The sequence below is a fragment of the Mustelus asterias genome, chromosome 28 (assembly GCF_964213995.1).
Source record: "Mustelus asterias chromosome 28, sMusAst1.hap1.1, whole genome shotgun sequence".
NCBI classification, from domain to species: Eukaryota; Metazoa; Chordata; class Chondrichthyes; order Carcharhiniformes; family Triakidae; genus Mustelus; species Mustelus asterias.
The window spans coordinates 24463605-24483511 of NC_135828.1; the positions used below are offsets into that span (position 1 = coordinate 24463605).

At 44.3% G+C, this 19907-nt stretch overlaps 1 protein-coding gene across 1 annotated transcript in view; it reads left to right on the top strand.

The window, feature by feature from the left end:
• The first annotated feature begins 740 nt into the window (after nt 1-740).
• Nucleotides 741-19907, top strand: part of LOC144480336 (carbohydrate sulfotransferase 3-like) — a 116894-nt gene continuing 97727 nt past the window's right edge. The window contains exon 1 of the mRNA XM_078199708.1: nt 741-1064. The gene's annotated coding sequence lies outside the window, so the exon portion shown is untranslated. The remainder of the gene's footprint in view (nt 1065-19907) is intronic.

The window sequence follows — 19907 nt, forward strand, 5'->3', positions numbered from 1 at the left end:
GTCAGGGTGTACCAGGTTGTATTCCCCTTGTTTGGTACGCTGTCAGGGTGTACCAGGTTGTATTCCCCTTGTTTGGCACCCTGTCAGGGTGTACCAGGTTGTATTCCCCTTGTTTGGTACCCTGTCAGGGTGTACCAGGTTGTATTCCCCTTGTTTGGTACCCTGTCAGGGTGTACCAGGTTGTATTCCCCTTGTTTGGCACCCTGTCAGGGTGTACCAGGTTGTATTCCCCTTGTTTGGTACCCTGTCAGGGTGTACCAGGTTGTATTCCCCTTGTTTGGTACGCTGTCAGGGTGTACCAGGTTGTATTCCCCTTGTTTGGTACGCTGTCAGGGTGTACCAGGTTGTATTCCCCTTGTTTGGTACGCTGTCAGGGTGTACCAGGTTGTATTCCCCTTGTTTGGTACGCTGTCAGGGTGTACCAGGTTGTATTCCCCTTGTTTGGTACGCTGTCAGGGTGTACCAGGTTGTATTCCCCTTGTTTGGTACGCTGTCAGGGTGTACCAGGTTGTATTCCCCTTGTTTGGTACTCTGTCCCTCCACAATCACTTTGCCAAAGCTTTTTTTTGTGGGTTGGGGGGGCGGGGGGGGGGGGGGGGGGGGGTACATTCCCTCCCTGTGTCCAATCCAGGACGTCTCGCTGCTGTGGGATTGTGAAGCTGGCTGAGGCGGGGACTGGGAGCGGAGTTGGTGGGTGTGTCCCGCCCGGATTGAAACGCAGCCCGCTTGAAACTGACGCCAGTGTGAGTTTCATTCATCAGTGGGTGCGCTGTGCAGAGGCTGTACCCTCCCCTCCCCTGCCTGTCCCTGTGTCTGTCTATCCCCCCCTCCTCCTCCTCCAGGGCTGGACTGCCTGGGCACCATACCCACAGCAAAGAAAGGATCCTAAAGTCTGGAGTTGCAGTGGAGCTGCTCTGCTGGATCCGCGGATTTCTCCATTATATCCTCCTGTGTGTGTGTTCAAGCCGATCTACGCGTGGAGAGACAGAGAAAGGAAGAGGGATAAAAGGACAGTGGTGATCCTATTCTGGGAGTGGATGCGATGTGCAGCCCGGTGGCTCCGGGTAGGTAACTCATCACAACATTCTGCAAACAATACTTAAAATAACAAACATTTCCCCCCCCCCCCCCCCCCGCCCCTCAGACAGATCATTCTTCTTATTGTTCGTTTCTCTGCGGAGAATTTTCTCTCTAACACTCGCACTCACAAAATATCTTCACAAACCTGGCAGTCCCCTTAAAGATAAAGAATTTTTTTTTAAGGAACTTGCTGGGGCAAAAGTTATTGTCTGATGTCTTAGAAAGTTTTTTCCCCCCTCTGTTGCTAGCAGGCTGGAAGTTGTGATAACTTTCAAAGGGTGCCTTGTTGGAAAGGGGGGATGGGTGGAAGAGGTTCTCCTCATTCGATTGGTCCTCCCATAACTTCTTCGAGTTGCACATTACTTAGAGTTGAGTTGTATCTTTCTTAGAGTTGTATCTTTCTTAGTGTGTAACTTTCTTAGTGTGTACCTCCTTAGAGTTGTACCTCCTTAGAGTTGTACCTCCTTAAAGAGTTATATCTTTCTTAGAGTTGTACCTTTCTTAGTGCGTACCTTTCTTAGACTTGTACCTTTCTTAGAGTTGTACCTTTCTTAGACTTGTACCTTTCTTAGACTTGTACCTTTCTTAGACTTGTACCTTTCTTCCAGTTGTACATTTCTTCTCTTTACAGAAGTACTTTGCTGACATGATTACACTTCCTCATTATTCTGTCCTTGTTATTGAGTGACAGCCAGCAGTGAATATGTATGTTTGAAAGTTGATTTATTTATTAGTGTCACAAGTGAGGCTTACATTAACACCGCAATGAAGTTACTGTGGAAATCCCCTAGTTGCCACACTCCGGCGTCTGTTCGGGTACACTGAGGGAGAATTTAGCATGGCCAACGCGCTTAACCAGCACATCTTTCGGACTGTGGGAGGAAACCGGAGCACCCGGAGGAAACCCACGCAGACACGGGGAGAACGTGCAGACTCCGCACAGACAGTGACCCAAGCCGGGAATCGAACCCGGGTCCCTGGCGCTGTGAGGCAGCAGTGTCAATCACTGTGCCACTGAAATGTGTGCAACTTGTATCTTGAAAAAAAAAACCAAAATTGAATTGCTTTTCTCTTTCGATGCAAAGGGGACGAGAGAGCAAGTTCCGTTTGAACTAGTTTCCAGTCGGTTCTGCTGGAGAAGAAAGTCTGTCCAGCAGGGCAGACTTCCATCACCCCACATCCTGTAATGAAATGCGTATGGACTTGGATTACTCTGCCATCAAAGGCTGTGTTTTATAGACTGTTTAACAGAGCTTGCAGAAAGAATTACAGTTCACCACTCATCAGAAGGTAGTTTTAACCCTTTCGTTCAACTCACGTTACACTTTTCCCTCCCCCACCCCTGCTCCCCCCCTCTTTGGGCAATTTACCACGGCCAATCTGCCTAACCTACACACCTTTGGACATTAAGGGGCAATTTAGCACGGCCAATCCACCTAACCTGCACATCTTTGGACACAAAGAGGCAATTTAGCATGCCCAATCCACCTAACCTACACATCTTTGGACTGTGGGAGGAAACTGGAGCACCCGGAGGAAACCCACGCAGACACGGGGAGAACATGCAAACTCCACACAGACAGTGACCTGAGGTCGGAATTGAGCCCGGGTCCCCGGCGCTGTGAGGCAGCAGTGCTAATCACTGTGCCACTGGGAGTTCAACCTTTGCTTTATTTCTGCCTATTTTAGTCAAGCAAGTGACATTTTGTGTTCTGAAAAACATTTAATTTACAGACACTAGATCAAATTATATTTTTTAAATTAACTTGGATCCCGAGATTTTTACAGGTGTTTTGTGCTCCTATTTCCAGATTTCTTAGCCTGTTTACAATCCTTTTTTAAGATTAACTTATGGGATCGGAACATCGCTGGCCACACCAGCATTTATTGCCCGCCCCTAGTTTAAGTCAGCTTACCTTAACACTGCAATGAAGTTACTGTGACAATACTCTAGTCGCCACACTCCGGCGCCTGTTCAGGTACACTGAGGGAGAATTTAGTACTGCCAATGCACCTAACCAGCACGACTTTCAGACTGTGGGAGAAAACCAGAGCACTCTGAGGAAAGCCCACGCAGACACGGGGAGAACGTGCAGACTCTGGACATACAGGGCGGCACAGTGGTTAGCACTGCTGCCTCACAGCGCCAAGGACCCGGGTTCGATTCCCGGCTTGGGTCGCTGTCTGCGTGGAGTCTGCACATTCTCCTCGTGTCTGCGTGGGTTTCCTCCGGGTGCTCCGGTTTCCTCCCACAGTCCAAAAGATGTGCGAGTTAGGTTGATTGGCCATGCTAAATTGCTCCTTAGTGCCAGGGGGATTAGCTAGGGTAAATGCATGGCATTAAGGGAATAGGGCCTGGGTGGGATTGTTGTCGGTGCATACATGATGGGCCGAATGGCCTCCTTCTGCACTGTAGGGATTCTATGAAATCAGAGCACCCGGAGGAAACCCATGCAGACACGGGAGAACGTGCAAACTCTGCACAGACGGTGACCTGAGCCGGGAATTGAACCCGGGTCTCTGGCGCTGAGAGGCAGCAGTGCTAACCACTGAGAAGGTGGCGGTGAGCTGCCTTCTTGAGCAGCTGAAGTCCATGAGGTGTAGGTAGACCCATTGTGCTGTTAGGGAAAGAGTTCCAGGATTTTGACCCAGCGACAGTGAAGGAACGGCTGACATATTTCCAAGTCAAGATGGTGAGTGACTTGGAGGGGAACCTCCAGGCATGGTGTTTCCAGGCCTATGGTAACTGAAGTCAAATTGCTGGATGTTTCCCAGTGTTTCAGGGGTTCCAGCTCAGTGTCCTTGGTTCTCCTACAACGTGTAAGTCAGTTACTTTCTCACACCATCTGCTGCTGGCTGTTCAGAGGCTTTAGGGTTTTGCAGTTTTCCACGCCAGTGTTTTAGTTCTTCACCCCAATCTATTTCCTACATGAGATGGCTTGAATATAGATTCAAGGTCAAGGGGCAGGAGATTTAGAGGGGATTGGAGGAAAAGCTTTTTCACCCAGAGGGTGGTGGGAATCGGGAACTCTCTGCCTAAAAGGGTGGTAAAGGCGGAAACCCTCACAACATCTAAGAAGCATTTAGATGATTTGATTTATTATTGTCACATGTACCTGGGATACAGCGAAAAGTATTGTTTCTTGCGCGCTATACAGACAAAGCATACCGTACATAGAGTACATAGGGGAGAAGGAAAGGAGAGGCTGCAGAATGTAGTGTTACAGTCATAGCTATTTATTTGTTTATTATTCACAAGTAGGCTGACTTTGCAATAAAATTATGAGAGGCACAGATAGGGTTGACAGTCAGAATGCTTTTCCCAGAGTTGAAATGTCGAATACTGGGGAGGATACACTTAGGGTGAGAGGGGAAAGTTCAAGGGAAGTGTGAGGGGCAGGTTTTTTACACAGGATGGGAGGTGTCTGGAAAGCGCTGCCAGGGGTGGTGGTGGAGGCAGATACGATAGGGGCGTTTAAGGGGCTTTTAGATAAACACATGAATGTGCAAGGGATAGAGGGATAGGGGCCAAGGGCAGACAGAAGGAATTAGTTAAATTTGGCGTCATGTTCGGCACAACATTGTGGGCTAAAAGGCCTGTTCCTGTGCTGTACTGTTCTATACTCTATCCTACTAGACTCTTAACTGGACTGCAAAGCCTTCCTCGAACTCACAAAGACACGCAAACTAACCTCCGCTGCTTAGCCCCGTGAATTGGGATCGTCTCTGCGATTCTTGAGTGGATCTGTCACGAGGGGACTAAACGTTTGGAAATAAATGTTCACGTTCCAATTGATTGAGAGGAGCACAGAACTTCTTCATTAAAAAAACAGAAAGTGCTGGAAAACCCCAGTGGGTTTGGCAGCATCTGTGACGAGAGGGGTGGAATTAACGCTATGAGTCAAATGTGACTCTTTTTCGGAGCCCATTCTGTTCCGAAGAAGAGTTGTATTGGATTCGAAACGTGAGGCCTGTTTCTCTCTCCAGAGACCCGCTGAGTCTCTCCAGCAATTATTGGTATTTTGTGTTCATATAGAATTTTTGATTTTATTACAAAAAAACAATCTGCCTGCTTCAAGGTGCTGTAAATATTTACTGAGCTATATATCCGGCACGGATATATATGGGGCGGCACGGTAGCACAGTGGTCCAGGCGGCACGGTAGCACAGTGGTTAGCACTGCTGCTTCACAGCTCCAGGGACCTGGGTTCGATTCCCGGCTTGGGTCACTGTCTGTGTGGAGTTTGCACATTCTCCTCGTGTCTGCGTGGGTTTCCTCCGGGTGCTCTGGTTTCCTCCCACAGTCCAAAGATGTGCGGGTTAGGTTGATTGGCCATGCTAAAAATTGCCCTTAGTGTCCTGAGATGCGTAGGTTAGAGGGATTAGCGGTTAAATATGTAGGGATATGGGGGTAGGGCCTGGGTGGGATTGTGGTCGGTGCAGACTCGATGGGCCGAATGGCCTCTTTCTGTACTGTAGGGTTTCTATGATTTCTATGATTCTATGATATCCGGAGTCACGTGATTCCTAACCCACAGACCGCAATCAGTAAGGATAGGCAACAACACCTCCTCCACGATCATCCTCAACACCGGTGCCCCACAAGGCTGTGTCCTCAGCCCCTTACTATAGCCCAGATACCCCTATGACTGTGCGGCCAAATTCCCCTCCAACTCGATTTTCAAGTTCGCTGATGACACCACCGTAGTGGGTCGGATCTCAAACAATGACGAGACAGAGTACAGGAATGAGATAGAGAATCTGGTGAACTGGTGTGGCAACAATAATCTTTCAATGTCAACAAAACGAAGGAGATTGTCATCGACTTCAGGAAGCGTAAAGGAGAACATGCCCCTGTCTACATCAACGGGGACAAAGTGGAAATGGTCGAAAGCTTCAGGATTTAGGTGTCTAGATCACCAACAACCTGTCCTGGGCCCCTGATGCAGACGCTATTGATAACAACGCCCACCAACGCCTCTACTTTCTCAGAAGGCAAAGGAAATTTGGCATGTCAGCTATGACTCTCACCAACTTTTATAGATGCACTGTGGAAAGCATTCTTTCTGGCTGTATCACAACTTGGTATGGCTCCTGCTCTGCCCAAGACTGCAAGGAACTATAAAGGATCGTAAATGAAGCCCAGCCCATCACTCAAACCAGCCTCCCATCCATTGGCTCTGTTTGCACTTCCCGCTGCCTCGGAAAAGCAGCCAGCATAATTAAGGACCCCATGCATCCCGGACATTCTCTCTTCCACCACCTTCTGTCGGGAAAAGATACGAACTTCTGAGGATACGTGCCAACCGATTCAAGAACAGTTTCTTCCCTGCTTCCAGCAGACTTTTGAATGGACCTACCTCGCACTAAGTTGATCTTTCTCTACACACTAGCTATGACTGTAACACTACATTCTGCACTCCCTCCTTTCCTTCTCTATGAACAGTCATAGAATCCCGACAGTACAGAAGGAGGCCATTCAGCCCATCGAGTCTGTACCGACCACAATCCCACCCAGGCCCTATCCCCGTAACCCCATGCATTTACCCTGCTAATCCTCCTGACACTGGGGTCAATTTAGCATGGCCAATCAACCTAACCGCACATCTTTGGACTATGGGAGAAAACCGGAGCACCCGGAGGAAACCCATGCAGACACGGGGAGAATGTGCAAACTCAACGCAGATAGTGACCCAAGGCCAGAATTGAACCGTGGTCCCTGGCACTGTGAGGCAGCAGTGCTAACCACCGTGCCACCGTGCGACCCTAATGTATGCTTTGTGTGCATAGCGTGCAAGAAACAATACTTACCACTTAATACTGATACATGTGACAATAATAAACCAAATCAAAATCACATCTGCTTTGCCCTAAGGCAGGTCCTTGCCTCACTGTCCACCGTTGACTCATTCTGTGCCCAGTTAATGGCCCACTTTGCCAGTGCTGGTTGCCACTGCCTTCCACTCACCGGGGAAGGTGGAAGATCACAAGTCTATCTCTGCCGGACCAGGAATTCAACCCGTGACATTGACGGTACTCTGCATCATACTCTAGCCAACTGGCCTCAGTCACAATCTGGGCTGTAGGTGAACTGAACTACATGCTGTTTTTCCCACCAGTGCTCCCTTCGAAACGGAGGAGGTCTGGGGAAAGCACTCTCCAAAAATATACCCTTCATATCGACGTTTGCCATGTGTCGATCATGGTCACATGCTACTTTTTCAATGGGCAAGCGATGAATGAGCAGTTGTAGTTGTCTCATTTTCCAATTCTCTTCCTGCACCGAGTGGCGCACTAAGGCAGCATTTCCATAGCTGGTAATTCTGGAGCAGGTCATTAATCTGTCACTGGGGGGGTTATAGCCTGAGGCATGCCATTCCATGGAACGTTTTTTATTTGATTTATTATTGTAACATGTGTTAGTATACAGCGAAAAGTATTGTTTCCTGCGTGCTACACAGGCAAAGCATACCGTTCATAGAGAAGGAAACGAGAGAGTGCAGAATGTAGTGTTACTGTTAATGACACATAGTGCATTATAATAGATACAGAGAGACTGTCAGTGACACACAATGTATTATAATATATACAGAGAGACTGTCAGCGACACACAGTGTATTATAATATATATAGAGAGACTGTCAGTGACACAGAGTGTATTATACTATACACATAGAGACTGTCAGTGACACACAGTTATTATAATCTATACAGAGACTGTCAGTAACACACAGTGTATTATAATATATACAGAGGGACTGTCAGTGACACACTGTATTATAATATATACAGAGAGACTGTCAGTGACACACTGTATTATAATATATGCAGAGAGACTGTCAGTGACACACAGTGTATTATAATATATACAGAGACTGTCAGTGACTCACAGTGAATTATAATATATACAGAGACTGTCAGTGACACACAGTGTATTATAATATATACACAGGGACTGTTGGTGACACACAGTGTATTATAATATATACAGAGACTGTCAGCGACACACAGTGTATTATAATATTAACAGAGGGACTGTCAGTGACACAGTGTATTATAATATATACAGAGACACTGTCAGTGACACAGTGTATTATAATATACACAGAGAGACTGTCAGTGACACACAGTGTATTATAATATATACAGAGACTGTCAGTGACACACAGTGTATTATAATATATACAGAGAGACTGTCAATGACACACAGTGTATTATAATATATGATGTATTCTGCAACTTGATTTTGCCTGTTTGCACTGTTTGAGAGCACATTTCCACTCCATCTGACGAAGGAGCAGTGCTCCGAAAGCTGATGGTATTTGCTACCAAATAAACATGTTGGACTTTAACCTGGTGTTGTGACACTTCTTACTGTATTATAATATATACAGAGAGACTGTCAGTGACACACGGTGTATTATACTATATACAGGGACTGTCAGTGACACACAGTGTATTATAATATATACAGAGACTGTCAGTGACACACAGTGTATTATTATATATACAGAGAGACTGTCAGTTGCACGCAGTGTATTATAATATATACAGAGACTGTCAGTGACACACAGTGTATTATAATATATACAGAGAGACTGTCAGTGACACACAGTGTATTATAATATATACAGAGAGACTGTCAGTGACACACAGGGTCTTATAATATATACAGAGAGACTGTCAGTGACACACAGTGTATTCTAATATATAGAGAGAGAATGTCAGTGACACACAGTGTATTATAATATATACAGAGAGACTGTCAGTGACACACAGTGTATTATAATATATACAGAGAGACTGTCAGTGACACTCAGTGTATTATAATATATACAGAGAGACTGTCAGTGACACACAGTGTATTATAATATATACAGAGAGACTGTCAGTGACACACAGTGTATTATAATACATACAGAGACTGTCAGTGAGACACACAGTGTATTATAATATATACAGAGAGACTGTCAGTGACACACAGTGTATTATAATATATACAGAGAGACTGTCAGTGACACTCAGTGTATTATAATATATACAGAGAGACTGTCAGTGACACACAGTGTATTATAATATATACAGAGAGACTGTCAGTGACACACAGTGTATTATAATACATACAGAGACTGTCAGTGAGACACACAGTGTATTATAATATATACAGAGAGACTGTCAGTGACACACAGTGTATTATAATATATACAGAGAGAATGTCAGTGCCACACAGTGTATTATAATATATACAAAGAGACAGTCGGTGGCACACAGTGTATTATAATATATACAGAGACTGTCAGCGACACACAGTGTATTATGATATATACAGAGAGACTGTCAGTGACGCACAGTGTATTATAATATATACAGAGACTGTTAGTGACACACAGTGTATTATAATATATACAGAGAGACTGTCAGTGACACACAGTGTATTATAATATATACAGAGAGACTGTCAGTGACACACAGTGTATTATAATATATACAGAGAGACTGTCAGTGACACACAGTGTATTATAATATATACAGAGAGACTGTCAGTGACACTCAGTGTATTATAATATATACAGAGAGACTGTCAGTGACACACAGTGTATTATAATATATACAGAGAGACTGTCAGTGACACACAGTGTATTATAATATATACAGAGAGACTGTCAGTGACACACAGTGTATTATAATATATACAGAGAGACTGTCAGTGACACTCAGTGTATTATAATATATACAGAGAGACTGTCAGTGACACACAGTGTATTATAATATATACAGAGAGACTGTCAGTGACACACAGTGTATTATAATATATACAGAGAGACTGTCAGTGACACACAGTGTATTATAATATATACAGAGAGACTGTCAGTGACACACAGTGTATTATAATATATACAGAGAGACTGTCAGTGACACTCAGTGTATTATAATATATACAGAGAGACTGTCAGTGACACACAGTGTATTATAATATATACAGAGAGACTGTCAGTGACACACAGTGTATTATAATACATACAGAGACTGTCAGTGAGACACACAGTGTATTATAATATATACAGAGAGACTGTCAGTGACACACAGTGTATTATAATATATACAGAGAGACTGTCAGTGGCACACAGTGTATTATAATATATACAGAGAGACTGTCAGTACACACAGTGTATTATAATATACACAGAGAGACTGTCAGTGACACACAGTGTATTATAATATATACAGAGAGACTGTCAGTGACACACAGTGTATTATAATACATACAGAGACTGTCAGTGACACACAGTGTATTCTAATATATACAGAGAGACTGTCAGTGACACACCGTGTATTATAATATATACAGAGACTGTCAGTGACACACCGTGTATTATAATATATACAGAGGGACTGTCAGTGACACACTATATTATAATATCTACAGAGAGACTGTCAGTGACACACAGTGTATTATAATATATACAGAGAGACTGTCAGTGACACACAGTGTATTATAATATATACAGAGAGACTGTCAGTGACACACAGTGTATTATAATATATACAGAGACTGTCAGTGACTCACAGTGAATTATAATATATACAGAGACTGTCAGTGACACACAGTGTATTATAATATATACAGAGGGACTGTTGGTGACACACAGTGTATTATAATATATACAGAGACTGTCAGCGACACACAGTGTATTATAATATTAACAGAGGGACTGTCAGTGACACACAGTGTATTATAATATATACAGAGAGACTGTCAGTGACACAGTGTATTATAATATATACAGAGGGACTGTCAGTGACACACAGTGTATTATAATATATACAGAGAGACTGTCAGTGACACAGTGTATTATAATATATACAGAGGGACTGTCAGTGACACACAGTGTATTATAATATATACAGAGACTGTCAGTGACACACAGTGTATTATAATATATACAGAGACTGTCAGCGACACACAGTGTATTATAATATTAACAGAGGGACTGTCAGTGACACACAGTGTATTATAATATATACAGAGAGACTGTCAGTGACACAGTGTATTATAATATATACAGAGGGACTGTCAGTGACACACAGTGTATTATAATATATACAGAGAGACTGTCAGTGACACAGTGTATTATAATATATACAGAGGGACTGTCAGTGACACACAGTGTATTATAATATATACAGAGACTGTCAGTGACACACAGTGTATTATAATATATACAGAGACTGTCAGCGACACACAGTGTATTATAATATTAACAGAGGGACTGTCAGTGACACACAGTGTATTATAATATATACAGAGAGACTGTCAGTGACACAGTGTATTATAATATATACAGAGGGACTGTCAGTGACACACAGTGTATTATAATATATACAGAGACTGTCAGTGACACACAGTGTATTATAATATATACAGAGACTGTCAGCGACACACAGTGTATTATAATATTAACAGAGGGACTGTCAGTGACACACAGTGTATTATACTATATACAGAGACTGTCAGTGACACACAGTGTATTATAATATATACAGAGAGACTGTCAATGACACACAGTGTATTATAATATATACAGAGAGACTGTCAGTGACACACAGTGTATTATACTATATACAGAGACTGTCAGTGACACACAGTGTATTATAATATATACAGAGAGACTGTCAATGACACACAGTGTATTATAATATATACAGAGGGACTGTCAGTGACACACAGTGTATTATAATATTAACAGAGGGACTGTCAGTGACACACAGTGTATTATAATATATACAGAGAGACTGTCAGTGACACACAGTGTATTATAATATATACAGAGAGACTGTCAGTGACACACAGTGTATTATAATATATACAGAGACTGTCAGTGACTCACAGTGAATTATAATATATACAGAGACTGTCAGTGACACACAGTGTATAATAATATATACAGAGGGACTGTTGGTGACACACAGTGTATTATAATATATACAGAGACTGTCAGCGACACACAGTGTATTATAATATTAACAGAGGGACTGTCAGTGACACACAGTGTATTCTAATATATACAGAGAGACTGTCAGTGACCCACAGTGTATTATAATATATACAGAGAGACTGTCAGTGACACATAGGGTCTTATAATATACAGAGAGACTGTGAGTGACACACAATGTATTTTATTATGTACAGAGAGACTGTCAGTGGCGCGCAGTGTATTATAATATATACAGAGACTGTCAGTGTGACACACAGTGTATCCTAATATATACAGAGAGACTGTCAATGACACACAGTGTATTATAATATATACAGTGACTGTCAGTGTGACACACAGTGTATCCTAATATATACAGAGAGACTGTCAGTGACACACAGTGTATTATAATATAGACATGATGTGGAGATGCCGGCGTTGGACTGGGGTAAACACAGTAAGAAGCTTAACAACACCAGGTTAAAGTCCAACAGGTTTATTTGGTAGCAAAAGCCACACAAGCTTTCGGAGCTGCAAGCCCCTTCTTCAGGTGAGTGGGAATTCTGTTCACAAACAGAGCATATAAAAACACAAACTCAATTTACATGAATAATGGTTGGAATGCGAATACTTACAACTAATCAAGTCTTTAAGAAACAAAACCATGTGAGTGGAGAGAGCATCAAGACAGGCTAAAAAGATGTGTATTGTCTCCAGACAAGACAGCCAGTGAAACTCTGTGGGGGTTACAAATAGTGTGCCATGAACCCAATATCCCGGTTGAGGCCGTCCTCGTGTGTGCGGAACTTGGCTATCAGTTTCTGCTCAGCGACTCTGCGCTGTCGTGTGTCGCGAAGGCCGCCTTGGAGAACGCTTACCCGAATATCAGAGGCCGAACGCCCGTGACCGCTGAAGTGCTCCCCAACAGGAAGAGAACAGTCTTGCCTGGTGATTGTCGAGTGGTGTTCATTCATCCGTTGTCGCAGCGTCTGCATAGTTTCTCCAATGTACCATGCCTCGGGACATCCTTTCTTGCAGCGTATCAGGTAGACAACGTTGGCCGAGTTGCAAGAGTATGTACCGTGTACCTGGTGGATGGTGTTCTCACGTGAGATGATGGCATCTGTGTCGATGATCCGGCACATCTTGCAGAGGTTGCTGTGGCAGGGTTGTGTGGTGTCATGGTCACTGTTCTCCTGAAGGCTGCGGACAATGGTCTGTTTGAGGTTGTGCGGTTGTTTGAAGGCAAGAAGTGGGGGTGTGGGGATGGCCTTGGCGAGATGTTCGTCTTCATCAATGACATGTTGAAGGCTCCGGAGGAGATGCCGTAGCTTCTCCGCTCCGGGGAAGTACTGGACGACGAAGGGTACTCTGTCCACTGTGTCCCGTGTTTACACGTTTACACGTTAAAGAAGCCATCCCCTCCGGAGAAGCCCTCCGTATACACAGGATCTGCTCGGATGAGGAGGATCGCGACAGACACCTCCAGACGCTGAAAGATGCCCTCATAAGAACAGGATATGGCGCTCGACTCATCGATCGACAGTTCTGACGCGCCACAGCGAAAAACCGCACCGACCTCCTCAGAAGACAAACACGGGACACAGTGGACAGAGTACCCTTCGTTGTCCAGTACTTCCCCGGAGCGGAGAAGCTACGGCATCTCCTCCGGAGCCTTCAACATGTCATTGATGAAGACGAACATCTCGCCAAGGCCATCCCCACACCCCCACTTCTTGCCTTCAAACAACCGCACAACCTCAAACAGACCATTGTCCGCAGCAAACTACCCAGCCTTCAGGAGAACAGTGACCACGACACCACACAACCCTGCCACAGCAACCTCTGCAAGACGTGCCGGATCATCGACACAGATGCCATCATCTCACGTGAGAACACCATCCACCAGGTACACGGTACATACTCTTGCAACTCGGCCAACGTTGTCTACCTGATACGCTGCAAGAAAGGACGTCCCGAGGCATGGTACATTGGGGAAACTATGCAGACGCTGCGACAACGGATGAATGAACACCGCTCGACAATCACCAGGCAAGAGTGTTCTCTTCCTGTTGGGGAGCACTTCAGCGGTCACGGGCATTCGGCCTCTGAAATTCGGGTAAGCGTTCTCCAAGGCGGCCTTCGCGACACACGACGGCGCAGAGTCGCTGAGCAGAAACTGATAGCCAAGTTCCGCACACACGAGGACGGCCTCAACCGGGATATTGGGTTCATGGCACACTATTTGTAACCCCCACAGAGTTTCACTGGCTGTCTTGTCTGGAGACAATACACATCTTTTTAGCCTGTCTTGATGCTCTCTCCACTCACATTGTTTTGTTTCTTAAAGACTTGATTAGTTGTAAGTATTCGCATTCCAACCATTATTCATGTAAATTGAGTTTGTGTCTTTATATGCTCTGTTTGTGAACAGAATTCCCACTCACCTGAAGAAGGGGCTTGCAGCTCCGAAAGCTTGTGTGGCTTTTGCAAGCAAATAAACCTGTTGGACTTTAACCTGGTGTTGTTAAACTTCTTACTGTATTATAATATATACAGAGAGACTGTCAGTGACACACAGTGTATTATAATATATACAGAGAGACTGTCAGTGACACACAGTGTATTATAATATATACAGAGAGACTGTCAGTGACACACAGTGTATTATAATATATACAAAGACTGTCAGTGACACTGAGTGTATTATAATATATACAGAGAGACTGTCAGTGACACACAGTGTGTTATAATATATACAAAGACTGTCAGTGACACTGAGTGTATTATAATATATACAGAGAGATTGTGAGTGACACACGGTGTACTATAATATAGACAGAGACTGTCAGTGACACACAGTGTATTATAATACATACAGAGAGACTGTCAGTGACACACTGTATTATAATATATACAGAGAGACTGTCAGTGACACACAGTGTACGTTACCGGTGCCACGTGATAGCGAGTTGAGGAACAGGGAGAGAGTGCAGTTAAACATGTGGTTGCAGGGGTGGTGTAGGAGGGAGGGTTTCAGATACGTGGATAATTGGAACACATTCTGGGGAAGGTGGGACCTGTACAAACTAGACGGGGTGCACCTGAACCAGAGGGGCACCAATATCCTGGGTGGGAAATTTGCTACGACTCTTCAGGGGAGTTTAAACTAATTTGTCAGGGGAGTGGGAAAAGGAGTTGTAGTCCAGAAGTCAGTGAGGGTGGTGAGGTACTGGGGAAGGTATCAAAGTCAAGGGTGGGTACCGGTAGACAGGAAGGTGGGTTGAAGTGTGTCTACTTCAATGCAAGGAGCATCCGGAACAAGGTAGATGAACTTGGGGCGTGGATTGGTACTTGGGACTACGATGTTGTGGCCATTACGGAGACGTGGGTAGAACAAGGACAGGAATGCTTTTTGGACGTTCCGGGGTATAGATGTTTCAGTAGGGAAGCTGGAAGAGGTGGAGGAGTGGCATTGTTAATCAAGGATAGTCTAACGGCTGCGGAAAGGCACTTCGAGGGGGATCTGCACACTGAGGTAATATGGGCTGAGGTTAGAAATAGGAAAGGAGTGGTCACGTTGTTAGGAGTTTATTATAGGCCCCCAAATAGTAATAGAGATGTGGAGGAAGAAATTGCGAAGCAGATTATGGATATGTGTGGGGGTCACAGGGTAGTTGTCATGGGGGACTTTAACTTTCCAAATATTGATTGGAACCTTTGTAGGTCAAATAGTTCGGATGGGGCAGTTTTTGTGCAGTGTGTGCAGGAGGGTTTCCTGATACAATATGTGGATAGGCCGACAAGAGGTGAGGCCACATTGGATTTGGTACTGGGAAATGAACCGGGCCAAGTGTTAGATTTGGTTGTGGGAGAGTACTTTGGAGATAGTGACCACAATTCGGTGTCTTTTGTTATTGCAATGGAGAGGGATAGGGCCGTACGGCAGGGCAAGGTTTACAATTGGGGGAGAGGTAATTATGATGCGATTAGACAAGAATTAGGGGGCATAAGATGGGAACAGAAACTGTCAGGGAAAGGCACTAATGAAAAGTGGAACTTTTTCAAGGAACAAATACTGGGTGTCCTTGATAGGTATGTCCCTGTCAGGCAGGGAGGAAATGGCCGAGTGAGGGAAGCATGGTTCACGAAAGAGGTGGAATGTATTGTGAAAAGGAAGAGGGAAGCTTATGTCGGGATGAGGAAACAAGGTTCAGATGGCTCGATTGAGGGTTACAAGTTAGCAAGGAATGAGCTGAAAAAGGGGCTTAGGAGAGCTAGGAGGGGACATGAAAAGTCCTTGGTGGGTCGGATCAAGGAAAACCCCAAGGCTTTTTACTCTTACGTGAGGAATAAAAGAATGACCAGGGTGAGGTTAGGGCCGGTCAAGGACAGTAGTGGGAACTTGTGCATGGAGTCAGTAGAGATAGGCGAGGTGATGAATAAATACTTTTCTTCAGTGTTCACCAAGGAGAGGGGCCATGTTTTTGAGGAAGAGAAGGTGTTACAGGCTAATAGGCTGGAGGAAATAGTTGTTCGGAGGGAGGATGTACTGGCAGTTTTGAATGAACTGAAGGTCGATAAGTCCCCTGGGCCTGATGAAATATATCCTAGGATTCTTTGGGAGGCAAGGGATGAGATTGCAGAGCCTTTGGCTTTGATTTTTGGGTCCTCACTGTCCATGGGGAATGTTGTTCCTCTGTTTAAGAAAGGGAATAGAAATGACCCTGGTAATTATAGACCGGTTAGTCTTACTTCGGTGGTTGGTAAATTGATGGAAACGTTCCTTAGGGATGGTATTTACGACCATTTAGAAAGATGCGGATTAATCCGGGATAGTCAGCACGGATTTGTGAAGGGCAAGTCGTGCCTCACAAATTTGATAGAATTTTTTGAGGAGGTAACTAGGTGTGTTGATGAAGGTAGGGCAGTTGATGTCATATACATGGATTTTAGTAAGGCGTTTGATCAGGTCCCCCATGGTCGGCTTATGATGAAAGTAAGGAGGTGTGGGATAGAGGGAAAGTTGGCCGATTGGATAGGTAACTGGCTATCTGATCGAAGACAGAGGGTGGTGGTGGATGGAAAATTTTCGGATTGGAGGCAGGTTGCTAGCGGAGCCACAGGGATCAGTGCTTGGTCCTCTCCTCTTTGTGATTTTTATTAATGACTTAGAGGAGGGGGCTGAAGGGTGGATCAGCAAATTTGCTGATGACACCAATATTGGTGGAGTAGTGGATGAGGTGGAGGGCTGTTGTAGGCTGCAAAGAGACATAGATAGGATGCAAAGCTGGGCTGAAAAATGGCAAATGGAGTTTAACCCTGATAAATGAGAGGTGATTCATTTTTGTAGGACTAATTTAAATGTGGATTACAGGGTCAAAGGTAGGGTTCTGAAGACTGTGGAGGAACAGAGAGATCTTGGGGTCCATATCCACAGATCTCTAAAGGTTGCCACTCAAGTGGATAGAACTGTGAAGAAGGCCTATAGTGTGTTAGCTTTTATTAACAGAGGTTTGGAGCTTAAGAGCCATGGGGTTATGCTGCAACTGTACAGGACCTTGGTGAGACCACATTTGGAATATTGTGTGCAGTTCTGGTCACCTCACTATAAGAAGGATGTGGAAGCGCTGGAAAGAGTGCAGAGGAGATTTACCAGGATGCTGCCTGGTTTGGAGGGTAGGTCATATGAGGAAAGGTTGAGGGAGCTAGGGCTGTTCTCTCTGGAGCGGAGGAGGCTGAGGGGAGACTTAATAGAGGTTTATAAAATGATGAGGGGGATAGATAAAGTGAACGTTCAAAGACTATTTCCTCGGGTGGATGGAGCTATTACAAGGGGGCATAACTATAGGGTTCATGGTGGGAGATACAGGAAGTATATCAGAGGTAGGTTCTTTACGCAGAGAGTGGTTGGGGTGTGGAATGGACTGCCTGCAGTGATAGTGGAGTCAGACACTTTAGGAACATTTAAGCGGTTATTGGATAGGCACATGGAGCACACCAGGATGATAGGGAGTGGGATAGCTTGATCTTGGTTTCAGATAAAGCTCGGCACAACATCGTGGGCCGAAGGGCCTGTACTGTTCTATGTTCTGTTCTATGTTCTATCTACATAGAGACTGTCAGTGACACACAGTGTATTATAATATATACAGAGAGACTGTCAGTGACACACAGTGTATTATAGTATACACAGAGAGACTGTCAGTGACACACAGCGTATTATAACATATACAGAGAGACTGTCAGTGACATACAGTGTATTATAGTATACACAGAGAGACTGTCGGAAACACACAGTGTATTATAATATATACAGAGAGACTGTCAGTGACACACAGTGTGTTATAATATATACAGAGACTGTCAGTGACACACAGTGTATTATAATATATACAGAGACTGTCAGTGACACACAGTGTATTATAATATATACAGAGAGACTGTCAGTGACACACAGTGTATTATAATATATACAGAGACTGTCAGTGACACACAGTGTGTTATAATATATACAGAGACTGTCAGTGACACACAGTGTATTATAATATATACAGAGAGACTGTCAGTGACACACAGTGTATTATAATATATACAGAGAGACTGTCAGTGACACACAGTGTATTATAATATATACAGAGTCTGTCAGTGACACACAGTGTATTATAATATATACAGAGTCTGTCAGTGACACACAGTGTATTATAATATATACAGAGAGACTGTCAGTGACACACAGTGTATTATAATATATACAGAGAGACTGTCAGTGACACACAGTGTATTATAATATATACAGAGACTGTCAGTGACACTCAGTGTATTATAATATATACAGAGAGACTGTCAGTGACACTCAGTGTATTATAATATATACAGAGAGACTGTCAGTGACACACAGTGTATTATAATATATACAGAGAGACTGTCAGTGACACTCAGTGTATTATAATATATACAGAGAGACTGTCAGTGACACACAGTGTATTATAATATATACAGAGAGACTGTCAGTGACACTCAGTGTATTATAATATATACAGAGAGTCTGTCAGTGACACACTATTATAATATATACAGAGAGACTGTCAGTGACACTCAGTGTATTATAATATATAATAAACCTGTCAAATAAACCTGTTTGACTTTAACCTGGTGTTGTGAGACTTCTTACTGTGCCCACCCCAGTCCTACGCCGGCATCTCCACATCATGGGTATGATGAAATTAGTGTACTGCAACAAGACTGGCTGTAACCTTTTAAGTCCTGAGGTGAACATTTTTGACTGCGTCGGCACCTCAGTTTAGCATCTCACTTGAAAGTCAGTGCTGTGTTCCCGGCAGTAGTTGCTTTTGTTAAAATTCATTCATGGGACATGGGTGTCGCTGTTTGGCCAGCTCTTATTGCCCATCCCCAGTTCCCCAGCATCCACAGGTGTTTTTAGAGAGAGGTTTTTTTTGAAGGTTTGCAGAACACCTGATTGAGGTGTTCCGAGATTATGAGGGGAATGGACAGGCTGGATAGGGAGCAGATGTTCCCCTTAGTTTAAAGGTCAGCTACAAGGAGACGCAGGTTAAAAGTGAGGGGCGGGAGGTTTAGAGGGGATTTGAGGAAAAGCCGTTATACCCAGAGGGCGGTGATGGTCTGGAATGCGCTGCCTGGGGGGGGGGGTGGTGGAAGCGGGATGCCTCACACCCTTCAAAAAGTACCTGGATGAGTACTTGGCACATCAAAACATTCAGGGCTATGGGCCAAGTGCTGGCAAGTGGGATTAGGTGGGCAGAACAAAAGAACAAAGAAAATTACAGCACAGGAACGGGCCCTTCGGCCCTCCAAGCCTGCATCGACCAT